Raw genomic sequence first — 27,213 nt, 5'->3', positions numbered from 1 at the left:
ATTAGTAAAGACAAAAAAAGATATAAAACACTTTGTCAACAGGTAATGTAACCCATAAAAAAACCTGTGGGACAGGTTGACACGTGGACCCTGGTTAATTCAGCTTCTGAAAGGGGTTTATGTTTCATTCATTCGATAGAGGGAAAAATGTGGTTCGTATTATTAGGGAGAGAGAGACAGATTTCACTGAGCAACAGCTGGTGTTTTGCGACCAACCAGGCTTCGATATTCATAATAAAATGGATTAGAAGTATTGTTTGGATAAGAAAAGTCCAGAAGTAGTGGTTTATGATCACCGTAGCCAGGCCACAATGCTTCTAAATGTGTTGCTGATGTAAACTTGTGTCTCTGGATTATGCAGTAGTCAGAGACTACCATATTAGGCAATGCTGGCTCCAGTTTGATAAGAAAACAGTCTATAAATGTAAGCTTTTTCCTTTGCTCGTTAGCGTGGAGATACCCGTGCCTGGTTACACGTGCTCCATCTGTGACTATACTCCACTTGTAAATTGATTATAAACAGAAGACTGAATTCGTTACTACTCAAGTGAAGAAACAGAAGTTTGTTTTAAATCAACACTTGGTTCTTTTTTTAAGTTTGGAACTTCAAAACTTCCTTCGGAATTAAAAATCCGTTAAAACAGCAAAAATCATTCGTAAAGCTATCATCATTAACCTTGAATAAAACATAACTTAGTTAATTTCAATAACTCCAATTTAATTCGGACCAATATTTTATTAACTAAACACAATACAGAACAGATAAAATAAAACAAAATAGCACATGCTTACAGAACACAGTAAATTACATCATTGTTACCTTCAGGTGCTTTTAAGGAAAGATAAACTTGCTATAGAGGGAGTGCAATGAAGGTTCATCAGACTGATTCCTGGGATGGGGGGATTGTCCTATGAGAGATTGAGTAGACTAGGCCTATATTCTTCAGTGTTTAGAAGAATGAGAGGTGAGAGGCGACACCCACATCCCATGAACAAATTTTTAAAAAGATGTGAGATGTTTAAATTTGATCAAGGACACCAGCCAAATTAATAGAAACACTCCCTGTCCTTCAGGACCTGTGTCCAGGGGAGAAGCTGATGGGTTTATCTGATCATCTTTGGGATAAATGTTGTGCTCATCGAGCTGAGCAGCTCATGCCAGCATCAAACACTTTCCAGTCGGGCACAGCACGAGTTAGATACAGAGTGAACCCATCGGTCGCTCCCCGACACAGATACTGAGGGACAGGGAGTGTCCGGGACACTGACATTTCTCACTCAATAAGGTATAAATTGATCCTGTACCTCTCCCCATTAATCCTGGGCTCCACACGGCTCGAATCCTGCTCCTGTTTCCCTTCCTGTAACAGCACTGAGCTCAACCCAGCCCATAATGAGCAGGGCTCAGGGAGGTTGGTTGGTAGGCACTGCAGTGATGTCATAAAGCAGGGCAATTCAGCCCAGCTGGTCCTCTCCAAGTACCTTTAAAGGTGGAGAGCTGGGACATCCTGTCTCAACACACATCCCCCTGTTCCTACTGAGAATCCCTGGGGAAGGGGGAAGGCCCAAGGCCCAGAGTGTGGAACACAACCAAGGGGGAAAGAGGAGGAGGTAAATCAAGGAGTGGGGACTGAGGGGCATCAAGCTTCAGTTTTAGAGCCTGTAGACTTCAGGAGGGATCAGTGAGTTCTGTAGTTTCAGGACCCAGGGAGAGAACAAGGAGCAGATGGGGAGACTGGTGTGGACTCCAGCACAGTGAGGATGTAGGGGGAGGGAGATTGTGTCGGGCCGTGTATTAGGGATGTAGGAGGGACAAGAGAGGAAAGGTCAGAGGAGCAATTACTGCAGCAGTGTCCATCAATAGTGAGAGAGAGAAGGTGGGGGTCAGTGGGCCCTGGACAGGCCGGTAAACTGTTTGTTTGCAGTGACCAGCTTTCCTTCTGTCACAAATAGTCTCCTGTAGCCCAGTGACACAAACAGCCCATTAAATGCCACCAATGTCCTTTGGTCTGGTGAGGTCTCCCTTTGTGAAACATCAGTTGTTGTTAAAGCTTCTCATTCTGACTCGCTCACAGTGAGACAGTATCCATTGTCCCTTTTATTCCATGGGCTTCATCTTTGCTGGTATTGGTAACACGCCCGGGATCACTAAACACAAAACCCAGTCTGTAAATCACTTTCAGCTACAGGACTTAGTGTGTGCCCCACTGCACCTCTCTCACCTTCAATGTGTGAATAGAGCATCACGCCTGCAAAGCTGGTTTAAGTTTATATCCAGGCAGAAAATCTATTTCAGAAAAGCCTGTAGGCCGATGAGACTCTGTTCAGGTGCTAGTGTGCTGCTGGTTTGTCCGGCATTTTGCCAGTAATGGAAAATAACTGAACATTTCTCCCAGTGTAACCTTTGCTGTAATGAAATGTGTCCTTTAATAAGCCTCATGTCCTTGCTCATGTCTGCTGCAATTGTGTAGAAAGAGGATGTGAAATGAGGCTTTGTATGGAGATGTGAGACAAGGAAACGGTATATGTGCGTGGCAGTGACACAGCCTTGTGGTCAGAGGCAGAACCATGCACCGATATCCTTGTGGTTATGGTTTGAGCAGGGTCAGTTCATGAATGCTCAAGCTAAGATGTGCCAGGGATCGGGAGCAGCGGCAGTAAATAAAATCTAAATGTAAATTCCGATGTAGTTTATCTTCATTTATTGCTATTTTCATAGCTTTTGCTGAGTGTGGCCCAAGCCAAGTGCCAGGATACTGGACCAGGCCCACCATAGAAAATGAGTTTGACACCTTGATGTAGACAATGTCAACCGGAATCCACCATCCACCAACCGAACAACTTCTTTACAAACTGAAGATAGTGTGTAAGACGTGACCATGTTTACCAGAATCCGTGTTCAGTATCTCTAATGGCCCCTTCCCTTTCCCCATGATGGAAAACAGCATCTCTCAGGATCCCTTCAAGCACCTTCCCAGTGATCGAGGTCACGTTGATGGGCCTTCAGTTCCCGAGCTCTGACTTGTGCCCAATTTGCAAAATGGGAACGACATATGCTACCTTCCAATCTCAGGGAACAACCCATGACTCTACTGAGCTGTTGGAGATATGGGCAAGGGGCTGACAGAGCACCCATCCCATCTCTTTAAACACCCTTGGGTGGATATCATCTGCACCTTACACGTCAAGGTTAACCCACGCAGTGACTTTGCTGTCAGTGAAGAGAGATGAGAAAGACCAAAGTGCCGTTTGCCCCTCTCCGTGTGACCTTGAAGGACTGTGTTCCGGCTGAAGTTTTCTCCCCATATGATCCTCCCCCCAGTGTTTCCTCTCTGAGCTCCAGCCAGGTGATGATAAACACACAGGTGGGAAAGACAAAAATCTACAGCAATGTGTTGAAAGCAACACGAATTTATTTGTCTATAACCCAAATATTAAACTCCAGTCCAGTTACTGGAGTTATTGATATTAGCAGAAACAAACCCCAACTGTCAGAATGAACATGGTTCAGTCGGGATGTGATTAACAGCAGCATTAACAGCAGATCCCAACCCCTGCAATCACTTGTGAACTTGCTGGTGTCTCAACACATGGGCTAACGTACTGAATCACTTCCCACACTCAGAGCAGGTGAACAGCCTCTCCCCAGTGTGAACTCGCTGGTGTCTCAGCAGGTGGGATGATGTAGTGAATCCCTTCCCGCACTCAGAGCAGGTGAACGGCCTCTCCCCGGTGTGAACTCGCTGGTGTGTCAGCAAATGGGATGATGTACTGAATCCCTTCCCACACTCAGAGCAGGTGAACGGCCTCTCCCCAGTGTGAACTCGCTGGTGTGTCAGCAAATGAGATGATGTCGTGAATCCCTTCCCACACTCAGAGCAGATGAACAGCCTCTCCCCAGTGTGAACTCGGTGGTGTTTCAGCAGGGTAGATGAATGAGTGAATCCCTCCTCACACTCGGAGCAGGTGAACGGCCTCTCCCTCGTGTGAACTTGCTGGTGCCTCAACAGGTGGGATGAACACCTGAATCCCTCCCCACACTCTGAGCAGCTGAATGGCCTCTCCCCAGTGTGAACTCGCCGATGTATTTCCAGCTGGGATGGGTAGTTGAAACATTTCCCACAGTCCGCACATTTACACAGTTTCTCCCCAGTGTGACTGCACTTGTGTTTCTCCAGGTTGGATGATCGGCTGAAGCCTTGTCCACACACAGAGCACGAGTACTGTTTCTCCCCGCTGTGAACAGTGCTTTTCCCTTCCATGGTCAAAGGCCGATGATATTCCGTTCCCGATGAATCGAGTGACTCTGTCACATCTTAATGTGATGTTTGGTTTGAGCCTCTGGTCGACAAATCCTCCCCTTTTAATACCCTGTAAAGTGAGTTTCAAACAGAAAAAAGGGTGGGTGAGAGAGAACCCACAAAAACACAAGGGCAGGTTGTGAAATTGAACTGAATAAACCTGGCTATTTGTGCGGCCATCAGCAGAAAATAAGTGACCATGAAAGCTGTTAGATTGTCGTAATAACCCAACTGGTCACTAATGTCTATAGGATTCACAACATTCTGGGACCCCCTACTCAATGGACATGTGTCTGGAATTTAAATTGGAACTGTGTTAGACTTTTGGAGGAGAAATGTGGACAGAAATATCTCACTATTAGGTGCCTTTGGACTAAACTAGGGCCTTTTAGATTGAGTTTGGACATTTTAAATTGTATGCTGGGTCTGCATAGGGCTGCTAACCCACCTGGGAGGCAGGCCCCAGGGAGACATTAGCAGTCTAACAAAAGCCCACTTACCAGGGACCCAGATACATACATATTTTAATAGTTCTTAAAACGGCTATACGGAAAAACCCTGGATTCAGCAAAACACACAATGGACAGTATCAAGACCTGATTACATTCGAACGGCACCATTTGAAAACCCCATCAACACCTTTGGGAATCTTGTATCAGGCTAATACTCAATCAGCCCACCAAAATATCTCACAAAGGGATCACATTAGAGTTGATCAGCCTGCCAACATCGCACAAAAGCAGTCATCAGAAATCAATTGTGCACTCAGGTATAACTGGGGGCCTTGGTGGTGACTTTTGGGCTGTGGTACCTTTTGGGCATAGAAAGTAGGTGCAGGAGTAGGCCATTCAGTCCTTCGAGCCTGCACCACCATGCAACAGGATCATGGCTGATCATTCACCTCAGTACCCCTTTCCTGCTTTCGCTCTATATCCCTTGATCCCTTTCGCCGTAAGGGCCATATCTAACTTCCCCTTGAATATATCAAATGAACTGGCATCAACAACTCTCTGCGGTAGGGAATTCCACAGGTTAACAACTCTCTGAGTGAAGAAGTTTCTCCTCATCTCAGTCCTAGATGGCCTACCCCTTATCCTTGGACTATGTTCCCAAGTTCTGGACTTCCGCAACATCGGGAACATTCTTCCTGCATCTCACCTGTCCAGTCCCGTCAGAATTTTCTATATATCTATGAGAACCCCTCTCATCCTTCTAAACACGAGTGAATACAGGCCCAGTGAATCTAGTTTCTCCTCATATGTCAGTCCTGCCATCCTGGGAATCAATCTGGTGAACCTTCGCTACACTCCCTCAATAGCAAGAACGTCCTTCCTCAGATTAGGAGAACAAAACTGAACACAATATTCCAGATGAGGCCGCACTACGGCCCTGTACAACTGCAGTAAGACCTCCCTGTCCCTATACTCAAATCCCCTCGCTATGAAGGCCAACAAAGCATTTGCCTTTTTCACCGCCTGCTGAACCTGCATGCTAACTTTCAATGACTGATGTACCATGACACCCAGGTCTCGCTGCACCTCCCCTTTTCCTAATCTGCCACCATTCAGATAATATTCTGCCTTCGTGTTTTTGCCACGAAAGTGAATAACCTCACCTTATACTGCATCTGCCACGTGTTTGCCCATTCACCTAACCTGTCCAAGTCACCCTGCAGCCTTTTAGCGTCCTCCTCACAGCTCACACTGCCACCCAGCTTAGTATCATCTGCAAACTAGGAGATATTGCACTCAATTCCTTCATCCAAATCATTAATATATATTGTAAATAGCTGTGGTCCCAGCACTGAGCCCTGCAGTACCCTACTAGTCACTGCCTGCCATTCTGAAAAGGACCCATTTATCCCGACTCTCTGCTTCCTGTCTGCCAACCAGTTCTCTATCCACGTCAATACATTACCCCCAATACCATGTGCTTTAATTTTGCACACCAATCTCTTGTGTGGGACCTTGTCAAAAGCCTTTTGAAAGTCCAAATACACCACATCTACTAGTTCTCCCTTGTCCACTCTACAAGTTACATCCTCAAAAAATTCTAGAAGATTTGTCAAGCAGGATTTCCCTTTCATAAATCCACGCTGACTTGGGCCGATCACGTCACTGCTTTCCAAATGTGCTGCTATTTCATCTTTCATAATTGATTCCAAGATTTTCCCCACTACTGATGTCAGGCTAACCAGTCTGTCATTACCCATTTTCTCTCTCCCTCCTTTTTTAAAAAAGTGGTGTTACATTAGCTACCCTCCAGTCAATAGGAACCAATCCAGAGTCGATCGACTGTTGGAAAATGGTCACCAATGCATCCACTATTTCTAGGGCTACTTCCTTAAGTACTCTGGGATGCAGACCATCAAGCCCCGGGGATGTATTGGCCTTCAATCCCATCAATTTCCCTGACACAATTTCCCACCTAATAAGGATTTCCTTCAGTTCCTCCTTCTTACTCGACCCTCGGTCCCCTAGTATTTCCGGAAGGTTATTTGTGTCTTCCTTTGTGATGACAGAACCAAAGTATTTGTTTAACTGGTCCACTATTTCTTTGTTACACAGTATAAATTCACCTGAATCTGACTGCAAGGGACCTACGTTTGTTTTCACTAATCTTTCACACATATATATAGAAGCTTTTGCAGTCAGTTCTTATGTTGCCAGCAAGCTTCCTCTCATACTCTATTTTCCCCCTCCTAATTAAACCATTTGTCCTTCTCTGCTTTATTACAAAATTATCCCAGTCTTCAGGTTTTCTGCTTTTTCTGGCCAATTTATAAGCCCCTTCCTTGGATTTAACACTATCCTTAATTTCACTTGTTAGCCACGGTTGAGCCATCTTCCCTGTTTTATTTTTACTCCAGACAGGGATGTACAATTGTTGAAGTTCATCCATGTGATCTTTAAATGTTTGCCATTGCCTATCCACCGTCATCCCTTTAAGTATCATTCATCAGTCTATTCTAGCCAATTCATGTCTCATACCATCAAAGTTACCTTTCCTTAAGTTCAGGACCCTAGTCTCTGAATTAACTGTGTCACTTTCCATCTCAATAAAGAATTCTACCATATTATGGTCACTCTTCCCCAAGGGGCCTCGCACAACAAGATTGATAATTAGTCCTTTCTCATTACACATCACCCAGTCTCGGATGGCCAGCCCTCTAGTTAGGTCCTTGATACATTGGTCGAGAAAACCATCCCTAATACACTTCAGGAAATACTCCTTCACCACATTGCTACCAGTTTGGTTAGCCCAATCAATATGTAGATTAAAGTTGCCCATGATAACTGCTGAAGAGAGAAAGCAGTGTGCAACTGGTCTAAACTGTGGAGAAATCCTTTGGTGAGCATAGTCCCTGCAATTTCTGAGCCGAGCTCAGTTAGTGTAGTGGTGGGATGTGTTTTTTTTCCACTGCATAGCCTCTGTACCCGTTGCGTATATGTTTTCCCCCTTTTTCTGTACATTTTGTTATATGCTATTCAGGTAATTAGTGTGGTGTGCTATTTCCTGAATAAAATATTTGTTCTTGCACCAAACAGTTGTCTGTCTACATCTATCACATCTCCTAAATAATTCCAAGCCCGAGAGCCAGGGAGTGGGACGATTCGGACCATCAAGGTCAGAAAAGGCTGACACACCCACCACCCCCTACATGTCCTTCAGGGACAGGAACTCACCACCCGGTCTGGGCCGACACAAGACTCTGGTCTCTATGCGAGGAGGGAGGGGTGGGCGGGGTGAAGGGGAGGGAATGTATACATCTGCAACTCGACCAGAACTTTGACAGAACCTCCCAAACCCACAACCTCTCCCACCCAGATGGACCAGGGCAGCAGGTGCTTGGGAAATCCATCACCTCCAAGTTCCTCTCCAAGTCTCACACCATCCTGACTTGGGCATATATCACCGTTCCTACATCGTCACTGGGTGAAAATCCTGGAGCTCCTCACCTAACAGCATTGTGGGAGGGCCTTCACCACACGGACTGCAGCGGTTCGAGAAGGCCCACCATCACCTTGTCAAGTGGCAAATGGAAATTGGAAATATATTCTGGCCCGACTGGTGACATCCACATCGCAAGAATGGATTAAAACAAATCTGTATATTGAAAGCCCCTACAGAAATACTTGTTCCTAAAACAATACTCTTCTACATTGTGCGGGCAGTGTCTGTTTCACAACCTAATCTCCCCTAGAATCCACCGCTGTTGACAGTCTCTCATCGGAAATTGTTGGGCCCAACTGGGCCCAGAGGTACTGGGGGTTAAACCCAGCAGCTTCTCCCCCTCTCCACTCCAGCTCAAACTGATGCAACAAACAGACCCACACAGGAGGCCAGGGAGCGACTTCCGTATCCAGCGCCCACCCTGATACAGAGCGGCTCTGGATTGGTCTCTCTGTGTTTCCAGTATCGATGCACTGAAGATCAGCATATGAGGGAGAAGGGAATAGAGGCTGACGCTGAGAGAGTTAGAACCATAGAATCAGAGAATGGTTACAGCACGGAACAAGACCATTCGGCCCGTCGAGCCCGTGCCAGCTCTCTGCAAGAGCACCTCAGCTAGTCCCACTCCCCCGCCCTTACCCCACAGCCGTGCAAATGTTTTTCTTTCAGATACTTATCCAACTCCATTTTGAAAGCCGCAATTGAGTCTACCTCCACCACCCTTTCAGGCCGCGCAATCCGGATATTAACCACTCGCCACGCAAAAAGGTTTTTTCTTGTGTCGCCTTTGGTTCTTTTGCCAATCACCTTAAATCTGTGTCCTCTGGTTCACGACCCTTCTGCCAATGGGAAAAGTATCTCTCGACCACTCATGAATTTGAACACCTCTATCAAATTTCCTCTCAATCTTCCCTGCTCTAAGGAGAACACAAGAAATAAGAGCGGGAGTAGACCATTTGGCCCCTCGAGCCTGCTCCATCATTCAATAAAATCATGGCTGATCTGATCCTGGACTCAACTCCACTTACCCCTCGCTCCCATAAACCTTTACTCCGATATCGCTCAAAAAATCTGTCTATCTCCGCCTTAAATATATTCAATGATCCAGCCTCCACAGCTTTCTGGGGCAGAGAATTCCACAGAATTAGAACCCTCAGAGAAGAAATTCCTCCTCATCTCAGTTTTAAATGGGCAACCCCTTATTCTGAAACTATGCCCCCAGTTCTAGATTTTCCTATGAATGGAAACACCCTCTCTGCATCCTCCTTGTCAAGCCCTCCAGTATCTTTTATGTTTCAATAAGATCACCTCTCATTATTCTGAACTCCAATGAGTATAGGCCCAAACTACTCAACCTTTCTTCATAAGTCAACCCCCTCATCTCAGGAATCAACCAAATGAACCTTCTCTGAACTGCCTCCAATGAAAGTATATCCTTCCTTAAATACAGAGACCAAAACTGTTCACAGTACTCCAGGTGTGGCCTCACCAATACCCTACAGTCGTAGCAGGACTTCTCTGCTTTTATACTCTACCCCCCTTGCAACCCCAGCTGCTCCAGTCTGTCCAGGTAACTGAAGTCCCTCATCCCTGGAATCATTCTCGTAAATCTTTTCTGCACCCTCACAAAGGCCTTCATATTATTCCTAAAGTGTGTTGCCCACAATTGGGCATAATACTCCAGTTGAGGCCGAACCAGTGTTTTGTACAGGTTCATCATAATATCCACGCGTTTGTACTCTATACTTCTATTTATAAACAGGGATACTGTCAAGTGTAGTATAAACAGGGACAGGGTCTAGTGTAATATAAACAGAGGCAGGGTCGAATGTAATATAAACCGAGACTGGGTCATGTGTAATTATAAACAGTGACATGGTCTAGGGTAATATTTAGAATGACTCCTGGCGCCATGAACTAGTGAGTACAGAAATAGGAGGATAGAGCAGATGAATGCCTGGCTGGAGAGATGGTGCAGGAGTGAGGGCTTTAGATTCCTGATGCATTGGGACCGCTTCTGGAGGGAGGTGGGACCTGTACAAACCGGACGGGTTGCACCTCAACAGAGCCGGGACCAATATCCTCATCCGGGGGTGGGGGGGGGGTTTGTCAGTGCTGTTGGATAGAGGAAAAAAGCAGGAAAAACAGGTAAAAATAACAAATTTAAAGCTCTTTGTCTAAATGCACATAACATTTGCAACAAAATAGATGAGTTGACGGCACAAATAGATACAAATGGGTACGATCTGATAGCCATTACAGAGACGTGGTTGCAAGGTGACCAGGACTGGGAACTAAATATTCAGGGGTATTTGACAATTCGGAAGGACAGACAGAAAGGAAAAGGAGGTGGGGTAGCTCTGTTAATAAAGGATGAGATCAGTGCGTTAGTGAGAAACGATATTTGCTCAGAGGATCAAGATATTGAATCAGTTTGGGTGGAGATGGGGAATAATAAAGGGAAAGTCACTGGTGGGCAGAGTCTATAGGCCCCTAACAGTAGCTACACTGTTGGACGGAGTATAAATCAAGAAATAATGGAGGCTTGTAATAAAGGAACGGCAATATTTATGGGTGATTTTAAACTTCATATTGATTGGACAAAGCAAATTGGCCAGGGTAGCCTTGAGGAGGAGTCCATAGAGTGTATCTGGGATAGTTTCCTTGAACAGTATGTTGTGGAACCAACCAGGGAGCAGGCTATCTTAGATCTAGTAGTGTGTAATGAGGCAGGATTAATAAATGATCTCGTACTAAAATGGTTGGTGAGAAAGTTGGTTCTCAAACCAGGGTCCCAAGCTGAAATAAAGGAGACTACAATGGTATGAGGGCAGAGTTGGCTAAAGCGGACTGGGAAAATAGATTAAAGAATGGGACGGTTGATGAGCAGTGGCAGACATGATTGAGAGGGAAGATAGATTATGAAAGAAAACTAGCACAAAATATAAAAACAGATAGTAAGAGTCCTTCATGGTAGAAGACACTAAAAACATCCCAGCAGTGGATAAGCGAGAGATCGGGAGGAACGCAATACAATCACGATCACTAATGACGTAGTACTAGGTAAAATAATAGGACTAAAGGCAGACAAGTCCCCTGGACCTGATGGCTTGCATCCTAGGGTCTTAAGAGAAGTGGCTGCAGAGATAGTGAATGCATTGGTTGTAATCTACCAAAATTCCCTGGATTCTAGGGCGGTCCCAACAGATTGGAAAGCCGCCAATGTAACGTGCCTATTTGAAAAAGGAGGCAGACAAAAAGCAGGACAATTGAGACCAGTTAGTCTAACATCTGTCATTGAGAAAATGCTGGAGTCCATTATTAAGGAAGCAGTAGCAGGACATTTGGAAAAGCATGATTCAATCAAGCAGATTCAACATGGTTTTATGAAAGGGAAATCATGTTTGACAAATTCGCTGGAGTACTTTGAGGATGTAACAAGCAGGGTGGATTAGGGGGAAGCAGTGGGTATGGTGTATTTGGATTTCCAGAAGGCATTCGATAAGGTGCCACATAAGAGGTTACTGCACAAGATAAAAGCTCACAGGGTTGGAGGTTATGTATTAACGTGGATAGAGGATTGGCAAACCAACAGAAAACAGAGGGTCGGGATAAATGGTAATTTTCCAGTTGGCAAACATGACTAGTGGGGTGCTACAGGGATCGGTGATGGGTCTTCAACTAATTACAATCCATATTAATGACTTGGATGAAGGGACCGAGTTTGCTGTTGTTACAAAAATTGTGCGGAGGACACAAAAAATCTGCAAAGGGATATAGACATGTTAAGTGAGAGGGCAAACATTCGGCAGATGGAGTGTAATGTGGGAAAATGTGAAGTTATCCACTTTGGCAGAAATAACAGAAAAGCAAATTATAATTTAAATGGAGAAAAATTGCAAAGAGCTGCATTACAGAGAGACTTGGGGGCCTTGTGCATGAAACACAAAAAGTTAGTATGCAGGTACGGCAAGTAATCAGGAAGGCAAATGGAATGTTGGCCTGCATTGCAAGGGGGATAGAGCATAAAAGCAGAGAAGTCCTGCTGCAACTGTAAAGAGTATTGGTGAGGTCACACCTGGAGTACTGTGTACAGTTTTGGTCTCCGTATTGAAGGAAGGATATACTTGCATTGAAGGCTGTTCAGAGAAGGTTCACGAGGTTGATTCCGGAGATGGGGGTTGACTTCTGAGGATAGGTTGAGTAGGTTGGGCCTATACACATTGGAGTTTCGAAGAAATGAGAGGTTATCTTATTGAAACTTAATGATAATGAGGGGGCTCGCCAAGATGGATGCAGAGAGGATATTTCCACTCATAGGGGAAACTAAAACTAGGGGGACATAGTCTCAGAATAATGAGCCGCCCATTTAAAAGTGAGATGAGGAGGAATTTCCTCTCTGAGGGTGGCAAATCCCTGGAATTCTCTGCCCCAAAGAGCTGTGTAAGCTGAGTCATTGAATAATTAAAGGTGGAGATAGACACATTTTTGAATGATAAGAGAATAAAGGGTTATGGAGAGCGGGCAGGGAAGTGGAGCAGAGTCCATGATCAGATCAGCCATGATCTTACTGAATGGGGAGCAGGCTCGAGGGGCCAAATGGCCTATTCCTGCTCCTATTTCTTATGTTCTTATGTTATAGACTGTTTTCCCTCCACTCCCAATTTTCACCACCAATTCTGGCTGCGTTCAGTACGACACTCACTGGCTCCCCTCCATCTCCTTCCCTGAAAGTGCTGACTCTGGCTGGGTTCAGTTCTACACTCACTGGTTCCCCTCCTCCCCTGAAGGTGCTGACTCTGGCTGGGTTTAGTTCTGTACTCACTGGTTCCCCTCCCGTGAAGGTGCTGAATCTGGCTGGGTTCAGTTCTACATTCACTGGTTCCCCTCCTCCCCTGAAGGTGCTGACTCTGGCTGGGTTCAGTTCTACACTCACTGATTCCCCTCCCCTGAAGGTGCTGACTCTGGCTGGGTTCAGTTCTACACTCACTGGTTCCCCTCCCCTGAAGGTACTGACTCTGGCTGGGTTCAGTTCTACACTCACTGGTTCCCCTCCCCTGAAGGTACTGACTCTGGCTGGGTTCAGTTCTACACTCACTGGTTCCCCTCCCCTGAAGGTACTGACTCTGGCTGGGTTCAGTTCTGCACTCACTGGTTCCCCTCCCCTGAAGGTACTGACTCTGGCTGGGTTCAGTTCTACATTCACTGGTTCCCCTCCTCCCCTGAAGGTGCTGACTCTGGCTGGGTTCAGTTTTACACTCACTGCTTCCCCTCCCGTGAAGGTACTGACTCTGGCTGGGTTCAGTTCTACACTCACTGGTTCCCCTTCCCTGAAGGTACTGACTCTGGTTGGGTGCAGTTCCAGACATTGACATCATTCACTTGGTTCCGACACCAAGATATCAGCGCATGCGCTATGCTACTCACTGAACCAAGATGGCGGAGCGATGACCCTGCCTTCCTGTACTAAGCTGGCCGCCGTTAGTCTGGGCCTGTGACCGGGAGAACGACCCGAAGCTGCAACCGCCGATATTCCGGTTATTATTCCGGGCTTGCGGCGGGCACCGGATGTTTATGAAGCCTCCCCGGCTCCCCGCTGGTCCATTATTCCGCTCCGTCCCGGTAAAAAGGAGACTTCTGAGGAGCCTGTCCAAACCGTGTCTCCTCCGCCATTACACGCACCGCGCATGCTCCAAACACATCCAAGATCCGCGCCTGCGCACTGAGCTCCTCTAGTCTGGATGCGGCTCATTCTTCCGCGCGGGGCATGCTGGGTACATAAGACCATGAGAAATTGGAGCAGGAGTGGGCCAGCCGGACCCCTGAGCCTGCTCCCCATTCAATAAGATCATGGCTGGTCTGATCATAGACTCAGCTCCACTTCTCTGCCCGCTCCCCAGAACCCTATACTCCATTATCGCTCACAAATATGGCTATCAACGCCTTAAATATATTCAATGACCCAGCCTCCACTGCTCTCTGGGGCAGAGAATTCCACAGATTTACACCCTCTGAGAGAAGACATTTCTCCTTATCTCAGTTTTGAATGGGCTGAGGAGAAAGGCTGCATTTGTAAATAGAACAGGATTTACTGTGATTGCATTGGGCACTGAAACATGTTCACTCTGGCAGCTCTACTTTGTTTCTGATGATCTTAATAACCCCTATACCTGAGCTGGAGATTAATATTGTGTATAAATGTTGAATAAATTATCTTTGTTTCAAACACAGTGTGTCGAATATTTGATTCCTCCATGATCAGAGGAGACTAATTGATGTTCTGTTACTGACTGTTCCATTTTAGTGCTTTTTCTTAATATAACTTATGTCATTTCTCACCTAGTTCGCCTTCTATCAAACCCCAAACTTGTTCCATTTGAGTACGAGTTGTAGTTGTAGTAGACTTAACTGCAGTGTGTCAGTTTAAACTCAACTGAAATCCTTTGAACCACCCCTTTATTGAACCATCTTGCATAAGGTTCGAAATCCGTTACTTTCTGTAACCCGTTTTTGTAACCGATTGAATTTTACAAACACATCCACACATTTTGCACGTGATAGCCTGTCAAATATACTGATATTTGTAATTTTCATTGCCACAAACTCCGTTCCCTAGCCACAGACTCTGTCCCTCTCCCCAACTTCTGTCTGAGCCTGAACCAGACTGTTTGCAACCTTGATGTCATACTTAACCCTGAAATAGGTTTTTTAACCAGATATCCACGGCATAATTAAGACTGCCTATTTCAATCTCTGTAACATCATCCGTCTCCGCTCTTGCCTCAGCTCATCCACTGCTGAAGCCCTCATCCATGCTTTTGTTACTTCTGGACTTGACTATTCCAATGCAGTCCTCCCACATTCGACTCTAGATAAACTAGAGTTAATCAAAAATTCGGCTGCCCATGCCCTAACTCGCACCAAGTCCAGCTCACCCATCACCCCTGTCCTCACTGACCTACATTGGCTTCTAGTTAAGCAACGCCTTGATTTGAAAATTCTAATATTTTTAAACCACTCCATGGCGTCATCCCTCCCGAGCTCTGTAAATTCCTCCAGCCCCACAACCACCATCCTGTCCCCCACCCATGAGATATCTGTCTTCCTGAGCATCCCTGATTATAATTGATGATGGTGCCTTCTGTTGCCCAGGTCCCAAGTTCTGGAAAACCCAGCCTAAACCTTTCTGTCGAACCCATGCTGTACCTGCTCTGGCAGTTTTTGATGGGATAGTGCAGAGCAAGCTTTTCTCTCTTATCTAATCCATGCTGTATCTTCCCTCGTAGCGTTTGATGGGACAGTGTAGAGTGAGCTTTACTCTGTATCTAACCTGTGTTGTTCCTGCCCTGGGTCTGTTTGATGGGACAGTGTAGAGTGAGCTTTACTCAGTATCTAACTCGTGCTGTACCTGCGATGGGAGTGTTTGATGGATCAGTATATGGAGAGCGTTGCTCTCTGACTAACCCGTGCTGTGTCTGTTGTGCGAATGTTTGATCGGACAGCGTAGAGGGAGATTAACGCTGTATCTAACCTATGCTGTACCTACCCTGGGAGTGTTTGGGGCAGGCTAGAGTGAGATTTAACCTTTAATAATCCACGCTGTACCGACCTGTGAATGTCTGGTGAGACAGTGTAGAGGGAGCTTTACTCTGCATTTAACCTGTGTTGTCATCATCAACATCATAGGCAGTCCCTCGGAATCGAGGAAAAATATAGGAAGACTTGCTTCCACTCCTGAAGTGAGTTATTTGGTGGCTGACCAATCCAATATGAGAGCCACAGACTCTGTCACATGTTGGACAGATAGTCATTGAGAGAAGGGGTGGGTGGGACTGCTTTGCCATATGCTCCTTCCACTGCCTGCGCTTAATTTCTGCATGCTCTCGGCATTGAGACTCGAAGTGCTCAGCGCCCTCCCGGATTCACTGTCTCCACTTAGGGCAGTCTTTGGTCAGGGACTCCCAGGTGTCAGTGGGGATGTCGCACTTTATCAGGGAGGCTTTGAGGGTGTCCTTGTAATGTTTCCACTGCCCACCTTTGGCTCATTTGTTGTGACGGCGCTCCACATAGGGCACTTGCTTTGGGATTCTCGTGTCTGGAATACGAACTATGTGGCCTGCCCAGCGGAGCTGATCAAGTGTGGTCAGTGCTTCAATGCTGGGGACATTAGCCTGGACAAGGACGCTGATGTTGCTGTGCCAGTCCTCCCAGGGGATTTGTAGGATCTAGCGGAGACATCATTAGTGATATATCTCCAGCGACTTGAGGTGTCTACTGTACATAGTCCATTCCTCTGAGCCATACAGGAGGGCGGGTATTACTACAGCCCTGTAGACCATGAGCTTGGTGGTACCTGCCCTGGGAATGGTTCATGGGACAGTGTAAGGGGAGCTTTACTCTGTATCTAACCCGTGCTGTACCTGCCCTGGGAATGTCCAGCAGAACAGTATAGAGGGAGATTTTCTCTATATCGAACTGATGCTGTATATGCCCTGGAATGGCTGGACAAGTCAGAGGGAGATGTAGTCTGTGTCTAACCTGTGCTGTACTTGCCCTGGGAACGTCTGATGGAAAAGTATAGAGGGAGCTTTACTCTCTATTTAAGCCATGTTGTACTTGCCCTGGGAATATTTGATGGGACAGTGTCGAGGGAGCTTTACTCTGTATCTGACCCATGCTGCACCTTCCCTGCAAGTGTCTGGTGGGAGAGTGTATTGAGATCCTTACTGTGTACCTACTCATGTCCGTTATACTCCGCAGAGGATGAAAACCACACTGTGACTCCGGGAGGAGCTCCTCAGCCACAGGGAGAAGATGGTTGAGGAGGATTCTAGCGGTGGCTTTCCCAGGGCGATTCATCTGTAATTGCCCAGTCGGACTTGTCCCCTAGTTAAAGATGGTCACGATTACTGCATCTCTGAGATCTCCAGGCATGCCTTCCTTCTTCCAGATGAGAGAGATTAGGTCATGCATTTGTGCCAATAGTGCCTCTCCGCCATACTTTAGTGCCTCAGTGGGGATTTCATCCACTCCCATTGCCTTGTTGGTTTTGAGCTGGCAGATGGCCTTTTCCACCTCATACAGGGCTGGGGTTTTGCTGAGATGGTAGTGGGTAGCATGCTGTGCGTTGGAGTCGAGGACACTCGAGTCAAAGGCAGTGTGTCGGTTAAGGAGATCTTCGAAGTGTTCCTTCCAGCGGGTCCTGGCTGCCTCGGTGTCCTTGATGAGTATTTCCCCATTCTTGGCCAACAGTGGGGTGGTGCCTTGCGTGGTTGGGCTGTAGGTGGCATTGACTGCTGTGAAGGATCCTCACATATCATGGCTGTCAGCCAGCTGCTGAATCTCCTGTGATTTCTCCACCCACCATCTATGCTTTAGGTCACAGGTTTTTTCTTGGACCTCGGCCTGAAGCCACCTGTAATGCTGCTTTGCTGGTCCTGAGTTGTGTTGTTGTTTTAGGTTCAGAAATGCCCTGCGCTTGCGATTTATTAGCTCTTGGATCTCCTGGTCATTCTCATCAACGATTCCCGGTGTTTCCTCGATCAGGCCAACATCCTCAGCATCAAAGCACTGACCACACTCGACCAGCTGCATTGGGTGGGCCACATTGTTCACAACTATTTTAAGTCGAACAATGATCAAGTGCCCCCTGATTAAAGGGGGGGGGGGTCACACTCCAGAAACTTTCATTAAAGTGTCCCTTGTTATTTTTTTGAGGGCACCAAAAACACAACTTAATAATTCAACATAAAGGGAACCTTTGTCAAATCAAATCAAATTAATTAAAATAAAAATTCTGTTCTCTCTTGAAATTATGCACTCCAGTCTCTGCAGTGTCCATCTCTTGTGGACACGGCGTGCTCCATCTCCAGAGATACCCTGGCTCGCCACATTGTTCACATGGCTGACACAAGACTCCCAAAGCAAGCGTTCTGCTCAGAACTCCTACATGGCAAGCGAGCCCAAGGTGATCAGAGGAAACATTTCAAGGACACATTCAAAGCCTCCTTGATAAAAATGCAGCATCCCCACTGATACCTAGGAGCCCTTGGCTAAATTCTGCCCTAAGTGGAGGAAGTGCATCCGGGAGGGTGCTGAGCACCTTGAGTCTCATCACTGAGAGCATGCAGAAACCAAGCGTAGGAGCATGCGGCAATCCAGTCCCACCCACCATTTCCTTCAATGACCGGCTGTCTCACCTGTGACAGAGACTGTAATTCCCGTATTGGAATGTTTAGTCACCTAAGAACTCACCTTTAGAGTGTAAGCAAGTCTTCCTTGATTTCGAGGGACTGCCTATGATGATGATAATGTGTACCTAACCTGTGTTGTGCTTGTCCTGTGAATTTTTGGATTGGCTGTTTTGAAAGACGTTTACCCTGCATTTAAATTATGCTGTACTTGCCCTGGGAGTGTTTGATGGGACAGTGTAGAGGGAGCTTCACTCTGTCTCTAACCCCTGCTGTACCTGCTACCTGTACGCTTGCGGCCTTCTGTAAGAGGTCAGCACTGGAGGGACTGGAGTGCATCGTCACCTCGAGCAACCAAATTTTAATTTGATTTAAGTTTACCACCTAAAGTTTAATTAGTTTATTTTGTTGGTTATAGTGCCCTCCTCCCTTTAATCAGGGGCATTTGATTTACAGATTAACAACAAAATAGTTGCGCTGTACCTGCCCTGGGATTGTTTCTTGGGACTGTGCAGAGGGAGCTTTATTCTTTATCTAACCCGTGCTGTACATGCCCTGGGAATACCTGGCGGGGCAGTGCAGGGACCCTTACTGTGTATTTAACATGTGCTGTAGCTGCCCTGGGAGTGTTTGATGAAAGTCAGCGTACAGCAAGCTTTAAATTGTAACTAACCCGTGCTGTACCTGCCCTGGGATTGTTTAGGACAGTACAGAGGGAGCTTCACTCTGTATATAACCCTTGCAGTATCTGGCCCACTCCTGCCTGTTTGTCATGGTCTTATCTACCCAGCATACCCTACGGGGGAAAATGTGCTGCATCCAGTCTGCAGGAGCTCAGTGCGCAGGCGCGGGCCGTGGCTGTGTTTGGAGCATGCGCCGTGCGTGTAATGGCGGAGAAGACATGTTTTGGACAGGCTCCGAAGGAGTCTCTTTTTCAGCGGTACGGAGCCGGGTAAGGGACCAGCGGGGAGCCGGGGAGGCTTCATAAACAACCCGTGCCCGCCGCAAGCCCGCAATAATAACCGGATTATCGGCGGATGCAGCTTCGGGGCTTTCTCCCGGTCACAGGCCCAGGCAAACGGCAGCCATATTCGAACAGGTTCAGCGCTCCGCCATCTTCATTCAGTGAGTAGCACCGCGCATGCGCGGCCATCTAGTGTCTGGAACTGAACCCAGCCAGAGTCAGTACCTTCAGGGGAGGGGAACCAGTGAGTGTAGAACTGAACCCAGCCAGAGTCAGTACCTTCAGGGGAGGGGAACCAGTGAGTGTAGAACTGAACCCAGCCAGAGTCAGTACCTTCAGGGGAGGGGAACCAGTGAGTGTAGAACTGAACCCAGCCAGAGTCAGTACCTTCAGGGGAGGGGAACCAGTGAGTGTAGAACTGAACCCAGCCAGAGTCAGTACCTTCAGGGGAGGGGAACCAGTGAGTGTAGAACTGAACACAGCCAGAGTCAGCACCTTCAGGGGAGGGGAACCAGTGAGTGTAGAACTGAACGCAGCCAGAGTCAGTACCTTCAGGGGAGGGGAACCAGTGAGTGTAGAACTGAACCCAGCCAGAGTCAGTACCTTCAGGGGAGGGGAACCAGTGAGTGTAGAACTGAACCCAGCCAGAGTCAGTACCTTCAGGGGAGGGGAACCAGTGAGTGTAGAACTGAACCCAGCCAGAGTCAGTACCTTCAGGGGAGGGGAACCAGTGAGTGTAGAACTGAACCCAGCCAGAGTCAGCACCTTCAGGGGAGGGGAACCAGTGAGTGTAGAACTGAACCCAGCCAGAGTCAGTACCTTCAGGGGAGGGGAACCAGTGAGTGTAGAACTGAACCCAGCCACAGTCAGTACCTTCAGGGGAGGGGAACCAGTGAGTGTAGAACTGAACCCAGCCAGAGTCAGTACCTTCAGGGGAGGGGAACCAGTGAGTGTAGAACTGAACCCAGCCAGAGTCAGCACCTTCAGGGGAGGGGAACCAGTGAGTGTAGAACTGAACCCAGCCAGAGTCAGCACCTTCAGGGGAGGGGAACCAGTGAGTGTAGAACTGAACCCAGCCAGAGTCAGCACCTTCAGGGGAGGGGAACCAGTGAGTGTAGAACTGAACCCAGCCAGAGTCAGCACCTTCAGGGGAGGGGAACCAGTGAGTGTAGAACTGAACCCAGCCAGAGTCAGTACCTTCAGGGGAGGGGAACCAGTGAGTGTAGAACTGAACCCAGCCAGAGTCAGTACCATCAGGGGAGGGGAACCAGTGAGTGTAGAACTGAACCCAGCCAGAGTCAATACCTTCAGGGGAGGGGAACCAGTGAGTGTAGAACTGAACCCAGCCAGAGTCAGTACCTTCAGGGGAGGGGAACCAGTGAGTGTAGAACTGAACCCAGCCAGAGTCAGTACCATCAGGGGAGGGGAACCAGTGAGTGTAGAACTGAACCCAGCCAGAGTCAGTACCATCAGGGGAGGGGAACCAGTGAGTGTAGAACTGAACCCAGCCAGAGTCAGCACCTTCAGGGACCAGTGATTGGTGCACCGGCCCCGCCCCCCCGCCACTGATTGGCGCGGAGCAAGGCGCTGGGTGGGCTGGTGCCCCGCGCCGCCTCGCCATTGGCTGCGGGCTGAGTGTTGCGGTTGGGGGGTTTGTTGGGGGGCTCCGCTCGCAGCCTTTGAGCTCGGGGCCCAGGTGAGGCGAGGCGGAGTTGTGCGCAGGCGCGGGGCCAGCCTATTGTGGGAGATTAGCTGCGGACGGGCAATGTTTTGCCCCCCCCCCCCCCCAGCCGTGGAGGATGGATGAGCAGCCCGGGCAGTGCGCCCAGCCTCCCTGAGGACTCACAGACTTTGGACACGCGCGGGCGGTGAGATTTGGGTGGCGGCTGTGGGGTACCTTCGGGCGGGGACGGGCCTTGGTTACTGTCGGGGATTGCCGGGAGTTCGTCCGCCATCTTTGGGCAGCACGGGTCCACCCGCCACGGGGAGCAGGGAGCAACAGGGGCGGGGCTTCCTTGACGTCACAATACTTTCCATTGTCCCGCTGCAGGGCAGGGAGCATGCGCGGCGGCCATCTTACTGCAGGGAGAAGGTGCAGGATAGGGACCAGTGACATGAATACATGAGAACATCAGAAATAGGAGATGAGTCGGCCCTTTGGCCCCTCGAGCCTGCCGCCATTCAATAAGATGATGGCTGCAGCATCTGGGGTGGTTCTCCTTGGAGCAGTGAAACTCTTTTGGAGTCCTTGTGCATGAAACTCTTTTGAGTTCACCTGTGAAAACATAAAAACAATAAACGGTGCCACCCGACCTGGGTGACACTCCAGACATTTACAAGGCCCATTTTTTTTTTTCCCCCTTTTTTGTGTTTTTTTTTTTTGTGTTTTTTTCTTTTTTTTTTGTTTTTTTTTTGGGCACTAAAATCACAATTTTTCCCCAGTGCCCCCTATAAAAGGGAAGGGGACACTAAAAGCACCGGCAATTAAAACAAATTAACTTTAAAACGTAAAATCAAATTAAAATTTGGTTGCCGGGCGTGATGATGCACTCCAGTCCCTCCGGTGCCCACCTCTCGCGGAAGGCCGCGAGCGTACCGGTGGACACCGCGTGCTCCATCTCCAAGGACACCCTGGACCGGATGTAAGAGCGGAAGAGAGGCAGGCAGTCAGGTTGAACGACCCCCTCGACCGCCCGCTGCCTGGACCGGCTGATTCCTTGGAGCAGTGAAACTCTTTTGAGTTTATCTGTGAAAACATAAAACATTAAACGGTGCCACCCGACCTGGGTGACACTCCAGACATTTACAAGGCCCATTTTTTTTTTTCCCCCTTTTTTGTGTTTTTTTTTTGTGTTTTTTCTTTTTTTTTTTTGTTTTTTTTGGGCACTAAAATCACAATTTTTCCCCAGTGCCCCCTATAAAAGGGAAGGGGACACTAAAAGCACCGGCAATTAAAACAAATTAACTTTAAAACGTAAAATCAAATTAAAATTTGGTTGCCGGGCGTGATGATGCACTCCAGTCCCTCCGGTGCCCACCTCTCGCGGAAGGCCGCGAGCGTACCGGTGGACACCGCGTGCTCCATCTCCAAGGACACCCTGGATCGGATGTAAGAGCGGAAGAGAGGCAGGCAGTCAGGTTGAACGACCCCCTCGAACGCCCGCTGCCTGGACCGGCTGATTCCTTGGAGCAGTGAAACTCTTTTTGGAGTTCACCTGCAAAAACATAAAACATGTATCCGTGCCACCCGACCTGGATGACACACACAAGACATTTACAAGGCCCCTTTTTTATTTATTTTTTTGTGTTTTTTTTTTGGGGCACTAAAATCAAATTTTTCCTTTTTCCAGTGCCCCCTATAAAAGGAGAGGGGGACACTAAAAGCACCGGCAATTAAAACAAATTAAACTTTAAAACGTAAAATCAAATTAAAATTTGGTTGCCGGGCGTGATGATGCACTCCAGTCCCTCCGGTGCCCACCTCTCGCGGAAGGCCGCGAGCGTACCGGTGGACACCGCGTGCTCCATCTCCAAGGACACCCTGGATCGGATGTAAGAGCGGAAGAGAGGCAGGCAGTCAGGTTGAACGACCCCCTCGACCGCCCGCTGCCTGGACCGGCTGATTCCTTGGAGCAGTGAAGGTGCAAAGCAGGTTTAACAGGTGCTCACAATCAGGAAGGCTTTAGATTGAGTCAGGGAACAGTGGTTCTGCTCACAATCAGAGAATGGTTACAGCACGGAAGGCCATTCGGCCCATCGAACCCTTGCCTACTCCCCTCCCTTTTCCCCCGGCCCTGCAAAATGTTTTTTTTCAGATACTTATCCAACTTCCTTTTTATTTGAACGCTGTGATTGAGTCTTCCTCCACCACTCTTTCAGGCCGTGCTTTCCGGATCCTAACCACTCGCTGCATAAAATAGATTTTTTTGATGTCACCTTTGGTTATTTTGCCATTCACCTTAAGTCCGTCTCCTCTGGTTCTCGACCCCTACACCAATGGGAACAGTATCTCTCTATCTACTCTGTCCGGACCCCTCATGATTTTGAACACTTCTAGCAATTCTCCTCTCAACCTTCTCTGCTCCAAGAGGAACAACCCCAGCTTCTCCAGTCAATCCACGGAACTGAAGTCCCTCATCTCGTGAATCATTCTTGTCAATCTTTTCTGCTTCCTCTCTAAGGCCATCACATCCTAATGTGCGGTGCCCAGAATTGGACACAATGCTCCAGTTGAGACCGAACCAGTGTTTTATAAAGGTTCATCATAACCACCTTGCTTTTGTACTCTGTGATGCCCAGGATCCTGTAAGTTTTTTTAACTGCTTTCTCAACCTGTCCTGCCACCTTCAGTGATTTGTCCACATATACCCGCAGGTCTCACTGTTCATGCACCCCCTTTAGGATTGTACCCTTTAATTTACATTGCCTCTCCTTGTTTATTTAATCATGCTTTTCTAATTTTATTTCTTAACTCATTCACGGCCTCATTTTATTTCTTCCTCCGAGCCTCTCAACTTAATTTGGCAGCGTAATGTTGGCGAGTGGTGTTTGATTGCCCTGGGAACCAACAGGAAGAGAGGTCAGAGGCCGGAGGGCCCAGGGAGCAGCGTGTTCTGCACCCAATCGCGGTGCTTGAGGGGTGGATCCTGAGTCAGCCTGTCAGGTGAGTCTCTGTTAAACAATTCATCTTTTAAAGTTAAATCGAGATTTCTTTTGTCAACAAAACAGTTTAACATTTGTCAGTATTTTCTTTCTATTTATGAGTTCCTATTATGAGTTTCAGACATTTTAGTGCCAAGTGGACCTGGTGTTTAAAGGTCATTCATTTCCCTCTTTCCATGTCGCTGTTAGTTAAAGGGACAGAGATTGATTTCCCCGCATTATGCAACTTTAGCAGTTAAAGTAACATCCTTCTTGTTGGTAGTGAGTTACATTCTGTGCTGGGCGAGATGGCTGGTGGCATCAGCCTTTAAAATACTCATCCTCTTGTTCAAATCTCTCCAGGGTCTCGCCCTTCCCTATCTCTGTAACTTCCTCCAGCCCACCAACCCTCTTAATAATAGTTTATTTTCTTTGGCACGGAGGAGACTGAGGGGAGACCTTAATGAGGTGTATAAAATTATGAGGGGCCTAGATAGAGTGGAGAGGAAGGATCTATTTCCCTTCGCAGAGGGGTCAGCAACCAGCAGAACTTTTTAGCCAGTACGTAGCAAGCACAACAAGAGAAGAGGAAGTTCTGGACTTAGTATTAGGTACTGAAGCTGGGTAAGTGGAAGGGGTATCGATGGGACAGCATTTTGGTGCTAGTGATCATAATTCAGTTAGATTTAGGGTAGTTATGGAAAAGGACAAAGATAGACTAGGAATAAAAGTTCACAACTGGGGAAAAGCCAATTTTACTAAGCTGATATGTGATTTAGCCAAAGTGGACTGGAAACAGCTACTTGAAATGGTGAGAGATTGGAAAATGTTGGTGTTTTGAGGGACCTTGGTGTCCTTGTACACGAATCACTGAAAGTTAATATGCAGGTACAGCAAGCAATGAAGAAACCAAATGGTATGTCAGCCTTTATTACAAGAGGATTTGAGGATAAGAGTAAACATAAGAACATAAGAAATAGGAACAGGAGTAGGCCGTACGGCCCCTCGAGCCTGCTCCGCCATTCAATAAGATCATGGCTGATCTGATCATGTACTCCGCTCCACTTACCCGCCCACTCCCCATAACCCCTTATTCCCTTATCGTGTAAGAAACTGTCTATTTCTGTCTTAAATTTATTTCATGTCCCAGCTTCCACAGCTCTCTGAGGCAGCGAGTTCCACAGATTTACAACCCTCAGAAGAAATTCCTCCTCATTTTTGCTTTAAATGGGTGGCTCTTATTCTAAGATCATGCCCTCTAGTTCGAGTCTCCCCCATCAGTGGAAACATCCTCTCTCCATCCACCTTGTCAAGCACCCTCATAATCTTATACATTTCGATAAGATCACCTCTCATTCTTCTCAATTTCAATGAGTAGAGGCCCAAACTACTCAACCTTTCCTCATAAGTCAACCCCCTCATCCCCAGAATCAACCTAGTGAACTTTCTCTGAACGGGCTCCGAAGCAAGTAAATCCTTTCGTCAATATGGAAACCAAAACTGCATGCAGTATTCCAGGTGTGGCCTCACTAATACCTTATACAGCTGTAGCAAGACTTCCCTGCTTTTATACTCCATCCCCTTTGCAATAAAGGCCAAGATACCATTGGCCTTCCTGATCACTTGCTGTACCTGCATACTATCCTTTTGTGCTTCATACACAAGTGACCCCAGGTCCCACTGTACTGCAGCATTTTGTAATCTTTCTCCATTTAAATAATAACTTGTTCCCAGACATCTTACTGCAATTATATCGGGCCCTGGTGAGACTACACCTGGAGTATTGTGTACAGTTTGGCTGTTTACCCAAGGAAGGAAGTACTTACCATTGAGGATGTTAACGAAGGTTCACCAGACTGAATCCTGGGATGGGGGGATTGTCCTGTGAGCAGAGATTGAGTAGACCAGGCCGATATTCTCTACAGTTTAGAAGAATGAGAGGTGATCTCATTGAAACATAGAAAACTTTTACAGGGCTTGACAGTGTAGCTCAGGGGTGTCAAACATACGGCCCGTGGGCAGGACACGGCCCCCCAAGCCCCTTCCTCCGGCCCGCCAAATGTTTTAATTTATACACCCCCACTCCCGATCTTTCGCTTGCTGACCGGAACACGACCTGAATTTGTCGGCCGTCACGGAACAGGAGGAGGGTGGTGGAGGCACGAGGAAGGTCAGTCGGTGTCCACGGGGAGCAATTCTGGGACAACGAGGGCTCTCACACGGACTGTCAATACGCTTTGAGTGAGGCAGTGAGTAGATAAATACCGAGAGAGAGGGGGAGGAGTGTCACTGGAACTCCAGGTGATTTAACAGATGATGGGGGTTAGTGCAGGGTAGGGAGTGAGGGGGTTGTGTTCCTGCACTTCTCCCCCCCTCCTCGGCCCCAGCGAGGCTCTGATTTAAAATTCTCAGCCTCGTGTTAATATCCCTCAATCTCCCCTCCCCTCCCCTCCCCTCCCCTCCCCTCCCCTCCCCTCCCCTCCCCTCCCCTCCCCTCCCCTCCCCTCCCCTCCCCTCCCCTCCCCTCCCCTCCCCTCCCCTCCCCTCCCCTCCCCTCCCCTCCCCTCCCCTCCCCTCCCCTCACCATCTCTAACCTCCTCCAGCCCTGCACCCCTCCCTATCTCTCTAAACCTCCTTAGCCCTACAACCCTCCCGATCTCTGTAACCTCCTCCAGCAACGACCCCTCTCATATCTCTCTAAACCTCCTCCAGCGCCAAAGCCCCAGCCCTACATCCCTCCCTATCTCTCTAAACCTCCTCCAGCCCCTACACACCTCCCTATCTCTGTAACCCCATCCAGCCCCTACACACCTCCCTATCTCTGTAACCACCTCCAGATCCTACACCCCTCCCTATCTCTGTAACCTCCTCAGCCCTACAACCCTCCCTATCTCTGTAAGCTCCTCCAGCCCTGCATCCCTCCCTATCTCTCTCAACCTCCTCCAGCACCGACACCTCTCATATCTCTCTAAACCTCCTCCAGCCCCAAAGCCCCACCCCTACATCCCTCCCTATCTCTTGAACCTCCTCCTGCCCTACATCCCTCCCTATCTCTAAACCCCCTCCAGCCCCACATCCATCCCTATCTCTAAACCTCCTCCAGCCCCTACACCTGTCCATATCTCTAATCCCATCCAGCCACTATCCACCTCCGTATCTCTGT

At 47.8% G+C, this 27,213-nt stretch overlaps 1 protein-coding gene and 2 pseudogenes across 2 annotated transcripts in view; 2 read left to right on the top strand and 1 right to left on the bottom strand.

Annotated features, from left to right (window-relative positions):
- LOC139235502 (zinc finger protein 271-like) overlaps window positions 1-2,776 on the top strand; it is a 31,820-nt pseudogene extending 29,044 nt beyond the window's left edge.
- Window positions 2,777-3,156: 380 nt separating this feature from the next.
- LOC139235649 (zinc finger protein 16-like) overlaps window positions 3,157-27,213 on the bottom strand; it is a 69,537-nt pseudogene continuing 45,480 nt past the window's right edge.
- LOC139235648 (histone-lysine N-methyltransferase PRDM9-like) overlaps window positions 19,401-27,213 on the top strand; it is a 39,860-nt gene continuing 32,047 nt past the window's right edge. The window contains exons 1-2 of one of the 2 annotated variants that reach the window (XM_070866698.1): window positions 19,401-19,570; window positions 23,916-24,072. The gene's annotated coding sequence lies outside the window, so the exon portion shown is untranslated. Of the gene's footprint in view, window positions 19,571-23,150; window positions 24,073-27,213 lie in introns of those variants that run through there. The other variant, XM_070866697.1, reaches the window with a different exon arrangement.

This window comes from Pristiophorus japonicus, chromosome 23 (genome assembly GCF_044704955.1).
Source record: "Pristiophorus japonicus isolate sPriJap1 chromosome 23, sPriJap1.hap1, whole genome shotgun sequence".
Lineage (NCBI taxonomy): Eukaryota > Metazoa > Chordata > Chondrichthyes > Pristiophoridae > Pristiophorus > Pristiophorus japonicus.
Note: the sequence above shows the minus strand (reverse complement) of the source record. Positions and strands in the feature narration are given on the sequence as shown.